This window comes from Benincasa hispida, chromosome 4, assembly GCF_009727055.1.
Source record: "Benincasa hispida cultivar B227 chromosome 4, ASM972705v1, whole genome shotgun sequence".
NCBI classification, from domain to species: domain Eukaryota; kingdom Viridiplantae; phylum Streptophyta; class Magnoliopsida; order Cucurbitales; family Cucurbitaceae; genus Benincasa; species Benincasa hispida.
The window spans coordinates 55,344,509-55,352,211 of NC_052352.1; positions in this window are offsets into that span (position 1 = coordinate 55,344,509).

Below are 7,703 nucleotides of genomic sequence, written 5' to 3' on the forward strand. Positions count from 1 at the left end.
GAGATAAACCATATTCTCAGTAGCTAGCAAGATTGGAGGAAGTTGGAGAGAATGGAGAGAGCGAGATTTGAGCGAGAGAATGGGAGAGAGTGAGACTAGTTAAGCGAGAGAATGGGAGGGAGCAAGAATGGTTGAGCGAGAGAATGGGAGAGAGCGAGACTGGCTGAGTGAGAGAATGGGAGAGAGTGACACTGCCGAGATCCAAGCTAGCGAGAAGGTTGGAGAGAGCGAGATCCTTAGCGAGAGTGGATAAAGCGAGAGTTTGAGCGAGAAAGTTGGAGAGAGCGAGAGTGGAGAGAGCAAGATTGTGAGCGAGAAAGTGGGAGAGAGCGAGAGCAGCTTGAACGCCTCATTCGAACGTCACGCCCACGCGATCGAAGGAAGCCGCCTGTGCATCGAACGGCCGAGCATTTATGCGTTGAACTTGGCCACGATCTTATAGATTATGCATTGAAAACCCTAAATTGAATACAAAAAAAGCTTGAAGACGTAAAGGCAAACGTCAATTAAAATTAGGTGTCTTATTAAGAGAAATTCTTAAACCCTAAGAAATTGTGTTGGATGTGTTTGGGAAGAACACATTGAACCAAGGTGAAGTTAGCTTACATTGATAAAGGGAGGATTAAACATTTGGCCATGCAGCCAAGTAGGTGGTGTCAACACCATAGGAGGTTTGGACGCCTATAAATAGAGCCTTTGGGATTTCATTTTCAAATCACAAATCATAAAATTCGTAAAAAGAGGGGGAGAGTAGAGTGCATTGGACAGTGAGGGTGGAGGAGAATGCATCAACTTGAGACGAGGAGATCTCTCAATCTACTCAAGCCTTTGATGTAATTTCAAAGCCATTTGAAATATAAGAGAGTCTAATTTTCATGGTGAGGCTGCAGGAGAAGAATCTCTAAGGAATTGGGCTGGAGAATGAGAAAAAGACAGAGGGGTCGAGCTATCGGGTAAGCTGAGCCAATCTTGATGTTTGGATGATTTCGGCTAAACCATGAAGAGTTATGAGCTAATATTTTATGGTAAGCTTCGTAGAAGAAAGTATCTCAAAATAAGGTTTAGAATTATGAATAATCTAACCTGTAAGTTGGATCTGGATTCTAGGGGTAAAAAGGGAGCCCGAGGTAGAAAAGGGAACTATTTGAAAGGCTCCTAAGCAATTAAGGTGAGTGTTATAGCTTTGATAATTAACACATAGTGTGAGTATTATAGCTTTGATAATTAACACATAGTGTGAGTGTTATAGCGTTATAGTTCGATATATCATGAGTGTTATGTTGCTTTGATAAATAAAGAATATTGTGTGTTTATAGATTCTTGATAGTAAATGCATATTATGAGTATTCACTTAGCTTTATACTCTGATATTGGAATATATGCATCTGTAGATACAAAATACATGCTTTTGGTGATAGGATGATTGCCATGATATTGTTTGTGTGTGGCTGTGGAAACTGAGATTATGCTCGGGATATAGTTAGCATGCTTGACAAAAGGTGCTTGACGGGAAAAATATGGTCGGCTTCGGTCAGCGGGGAAATATGGTCGGCGGGAAAATATGGTCGGCTTCGGTCGGCGGAAAAATATGGTCGGCTTTAGTCAGCGGGAAATAATAGTCGGTGAAGATCAGCGGGAAATATGGCCAAGTACCTAAGCATGACTAGCGAGATAAATAAAATGGTCGATGTGCACATTGGCGGGAATTAAGGTCATAGGAAGGTTTCCATAGGTGATTGCATTGATTGATGATATGATATGCATGCCACGTGTAGCATTTTGGAATAAAGGTTAATCATCGCATGAATAAATCCATGATCATGCATGGGTACACTGTGATTATTATTATGTGATTGATTTCCCAAAAATGATGATTTTCAAAGTGAATTTCATCTTAAAAGAACCACTCACTGGCCTTAGTAGCTCACACTCTTCAAAATATTTTCTTAATCCCCCCTCCCCCCAGGTAGCAGGAGATGAGGAGTTCCAAGGTGCTGCTAAGGTCAAGGTCTGCCACGTGCCCCAATTACACTTCCAGAGGGTTTTTACGGTTGTCGTTGTAAACTTTGTTGTTAAGTCCTTAAGTTGTATAAATGTTATTTCACTATCGTAATAAAGAGATGGGCCTACTTAATCTGTTATAGTTTTATCTCCTTGACTTAATCATTCCGCTGTGTATAAGTTATAGTTATGGTATCAAAGTTATTCCGCAAGAATCATTAGGCAGTAAGTGTCAGCTTAAGGGTTGATAACTGCTGCAGTCGCATCCTCTCTCTAGCTAAGAAGGTGGTATGGGGCGGGATGACACCATATCTTACTTATGCCGATTAATCTTGCTTTCTTGAGTCTAAATTCTAACCTAGCTCTCTCGAGTCTCATAGGTTCTTTCTTTAGAATCTCTCTTGAGTAGCTCTAAAGGGGTGTTGGGCACAACATAAAACAAGAATCGCATGCGTTGAAGATCCTAGGTCATGTTAGCTTAGTTCTTCTCAACCCCTCGATTTAGTTTAGCTACTCATGCATCCTAAAAAGAGTGAATAGATGTAGAATGAGAACTTCCATTGTATAAATATAAAGTTGAAGTACAAAATAACAATGCAAGGAAAGAATAAAGAGCCTGGTAGTAACTCTTTGCGTCCCAGGCTTTACACTTATCTTTTTGTTCAAAAGATATTCTTGCTCTCATGAGAGTCGGCCCGCTCTCTGCTTTTACGCCTTAAGGTTCTCTCTCGAGTTGCCTTGAGCGATCTTCCGGCGTCTCTACTCTTCTTTTGCTCTGCCTTAAAATAAAAAGGAAAAACTATGGATAGAGACATGCTGAGCTAACTGATCCGAACTTATGAATTTTCGAACCCATTTTCTGAAGGATGCCTTTGGTATTTATAGAGCTTCGGGGTGAAGGCAGCTTCTTTCTTATGATTGCCCAGATGGGATGGCTTTAATTCCCTGACTGATGCACCTAATATTTGTCACCGAAAAGTTGAATGTATTTGTTATCGTTAGCGGCTGTCAGCTTAATTTGGATTCGACCGTCATCAGCTTTTTGTCCCATCGTGATTAATTATGCCTTTCACCCAGATGTGCCCATCAAGTTACTCGACCAAGTTGCGACAATCCTTCTTGAGCAAATGTTTGCGAACAAAATCACTGCAAAGCCTTGCGGTAATGCTGCACTCGTCCAATGATTTCTTATGATCGCAATTTCTGCCTTGGATCAACGCATATTCTGCATAAAAATACAAAAAATCAACTGTTCCTATGCGATGAACGCATGCGACTGTAGTGTAATAAACTTAATGCTTTTAGAACGCAATCTAACACATTTTATCAACGCAAGCCAACATTGTTTAAGAACTTAATACTATGATAACGTGCATTTCTTCCCGTTATCAATATTCTATATAAAGAAGTTAGTATAAGACCGAACCATGAAATGTTTAGTCTCATTATATAATACCGTTCATAATAGAGACTTTCATTTCACCAGGATGACCATAGGTAACATGACCTGAATCCTGAGTGAGTTGTGAACTCCTGCTTATGAGGGCGGTCCTTTGATTTGTATGGGTGAGAGTGGCCAGATCGCTGACCCAACAAGCCTACCATTTTAGGGATTCGTCTGATTGGGGGAGCTGGAAACACAACAACACAAGATGGATTTCACTCCTTCCCCAAAGCAGAGGTAAGTAGATAAATTGCTCCCCTAAGGGCTAATTCTGAGTCTTGAACAATGTGGCGCCATATTCTCTCCCGGCCCAAGAGGGGTTTAGTCATAGTAGGACTATGATCTATTGTTCATTAGAGGGATCAGTGGTACTTAAGGAGTATGATGTAACTACAGGGGCAAAACGGTAATTTGGCTTAGTTGTTCTTCGAGCAATTTGTGAAAGGTCATCGTACTGTTGATTGGTTATATCCAATGGACGCAGAAATATATTTGTAGTGCGAAGAGTGCGGCTGTCGGTCTTTAGTGGAGTGCCCGACAGTTAACGGGTGGTGGATAATGTAATTAAAGAGTTTAATTAATTATTCACGTACTGTTGGAGCTTCAAGCTACAGGTCCATAAGGTCCCCTTGGTAGCTCAAATCGTTGAGAATCAGTTTTTGGGTTAATTTGAATTGTTCAAATTAATAAGAGAGAATTTAATTATATATGATATAATTAAATTGATTCATTATATAGAATATAATTGTTATAATGTATTTAATATATTATAGTTTATTTAGAGGAAATAAATGTTTGAATGAGATTCAAATATATTTTCTATGAATGTGATTCATAGTTGTTAAATTTAATATAAATATAATTTATATTAAATGCCATAAAATAGAGAAAAGAAACTATCATTTATATTGTATATGATACAATATTAAAACTATAGGTTAAGTGTTATATTTGATATAACATATAGTTTAATATAAATAGATATGATAAGTTAGTTATCTTTATTATTTATATTATTTTATTATTTTGAATAATAAATTTCTTTTTTCTCTCCAACCACCTTAATGGGTGGTTAAATGGTTTTGTGGTAAAAGGAATAAAAGAAATTAATTTCTCTTATTCCTTATAAGACTAACGTGAGAAACTATAGATAGAAGAGATTGTCTATACGATAGAATGTTGACAGAAACGTTTGGTGTTTCTTCAATCTCCTTCCTCCTCCAAACTCAAACAAACCCACCTAACCCAAATAGTTAGAGTCCACCACTCTTGGATTCTCACCCTGAGAATACCAAAGGCTCACTGTGGTAGTGTCTCCTTTTGGTTCGAGAAGTTTCGGAAGAGGATCTTCAAGGTTTTTTGCTGAGTTCAAGGTTCGTGACCATTCGAAGGATATACATGAAGAAAGGTTCTTCAAAGGTGATATCTCTTGAACCCTTTTTCTTTGTAAAAGGAATCCTGTAATTTGTTTATGAATGCATATCTTGTATGTTTACTGTAAATTTAGTTTTTCAATCAAAATGGAATTTGGACGATCCGCTTCCACTCAAGGATCTTTGTAAAACGAGTTCCTTCAATCTAAGACTTAAAAGCCCCTTTTAAAGATCTCAACTTCTTCATAAAATAATATATTTCCTAGTTACCTAGAATTGAGATGCTCCATCAACGTCTGGAAGAAATATGGGCCTTAAAGGAGGAGGTGCTCTAACTACATATTCTCTGATGTGATCTCAGTTCCATCGTTTGCCTGGGACTACTAAATATCTCAATCCGATCTTTTGAAAGTAAGAATCTATTGACCTTACTAGTTGTTGTATAATTAACCCATGTCAACTTCACATTTAAAAAAAGGGGGATCAAACAATTTGCTACTCGATAAAGTTATTTAAAAGTCTCGTAGATCTAGTAACCTATGTTTTATGTTGATAGTGTCAGGTTTTATGCCCTAAAACTCGTAGATAGTAAATGTAACATTTGAACAATCATTAATAAAAAGTTATTAATGTTTATTACAATAAATAATTGTTTATCTTGTATTTATCTTGCCTAAATGACCCTAATCCAATAAACTAACATCCTAGACAGTTGTATGAGTCTTGAATTGTATGTGGAGACATACGGGGATCAATGTTCAAGATACAACCTAAAGGGTCTATAGTATATGGATAAGGCTAGGTTCCTTATCCTCGTAACACTATAAATACAACTCACTTTGTATTTGATATAAATGCAATGATCCAACGTGTTCGTCTAGAGGATATGCGAGTGCGGGTATCCTATACAATGAGTTTGCATAAGACCGGACAACGAAACAGTAACCTTTAGATGTAACTTTGTTGACTAGTTATGTTTCTATTTCACTAGGATGACCTAGGCAACTTAATCTCAATCCTGAGTGGGTTATGGTCTCTTGATCACGAGGGATTGCCCTTTGATTTGTATAGGTAAGAGTGGCCAGTTTGTCAACTCAATAAGCCTACCATTTTGGGGACAAGATCGAGTGGGGAGCTAAGAACATATTTTCACGAGATGGAATTTGCTCCTTCACGACTTTAGGGGTAAGTAGATGAGTGTTCCCCTAAGTGGTGTCTTTGAGACTCGAACAAAGGTCCCTACTCTCTCACTGGCCCAGAGAGAGGTTTCTATTTGATGGTTGGACCACAAACAAGGTGTTCATTAGAGGAGCACTAGTACTTAAGGATGTAGAGGTAACCTAGGGGTAAAACGGTAATTTGACCCAGCTAGTGTTATGAATACTCGTGGAGGACTAACTTGTTGTTATTGGTCAATATCCGTGGACACAGAAATAAATCTGTAGTGAGAAGAGTGCAATTGTGGGTCTATAGTGAAGTGTGCCCACGGTTAACGAATATTGATTAACTTGGTTAATGAGTTTAGCCAATTAATCTCATCTTGTTAGATCTATAGGTACATTAGGTCCCATTGGTAGCTCATAAAGGGTATTGAGGTAATTAAAGTAATTTGAAATGTTCAAATTTACTAAGGAAAAAAATATAATGCATGGTGATATATAAAAATATAAAGTTTATGTTTAAATTAAATTTATAATATAAATTTATTTTGAATTTGATTCAAAATTAATTTATGGGAGAATTAAATATTTGAAAATCAAATATGTGATAATTAATTTAATGAATAATTAATTATTTATTTTATTTAATCAAATTTAATTAAATTTGATGTAATTAAATTAATTGAATTAAAACCATGGGTTATAAGAGAGAGATGTATTAGAATATGATTCTAATGCACATTTAATTAAATATGAGATATTTAATGATTAATTAATAATTATTTGATTTATTTTAATAAAATAAATTTTGATTTAATTTATTTTTTAAATTAAATGAATTTACTATTATTTAATTAAATGAATTAAGATTGATTTAATTTATTAATTAAATAAATAATGAATTTAAATAAATAAATAAATAAATTTGTTATAACAAACTCCCCACGTTTGGGAGTTATATGGAAGTGGGAAGAGATCTTCCCCTAAGTCCCTCCTTTGTCTGAAAAACAGTTGATCACAGAATTGGTTTCACTCTGGCTCCGGTCTTCACTTGGTTTGTAGCTTCGAAGAAAATTCCCTTCAAGTATCACAACGTGGGGATTATGGTGGTGAAGTCCTCCAGAGTCGTCAACGGTAGTAAGGATTTCTAGATTTTATTTCCTTGGTTAATTTGTTATTAAAATCTGAAAAGGGTCTAAAACTTTTTTCCTGCTGCACTTGGGATTTTAAATCGATATCAGAGCCATCTCAGAATTTTAATTAACGAATTAAGATTTGTTTTTTTTATTTAAGGTGGGATGTGAATGTTAGGTTTTGTTGTGATCTAATTTATTTAATTGGTCTTAGAATTTACAATTTATTTTTTATATGATTCATTCATTTTAGGCCCCTGCGTTTTGGGCATTTAAATTGTAAATTAAGTCTTCTGTAAGTCCAGATCATTTTCTAATGAAGATTGGTGAAAGTTGAGACCAAATTTGGCCAAAAACGGCAGAAAACAAAGGTAGAATTAAAAAAAAATGAGGATGGCGCAAGCGTAACGTCGGCATCATGTGTAACACAGAAGATGCTGACGTCAACCCTAGTTCAACGGTCTGGTCGATTTGGCAATGGTCCGGTTCGACATTTGGCATGTGATTCATTGACTGGTCCAACGGTTCGTTGACTGGGCCAATGATTTTGATCAATTCGAGCATTTTTTCAGCTGGTTTGAGCAATTTTGGC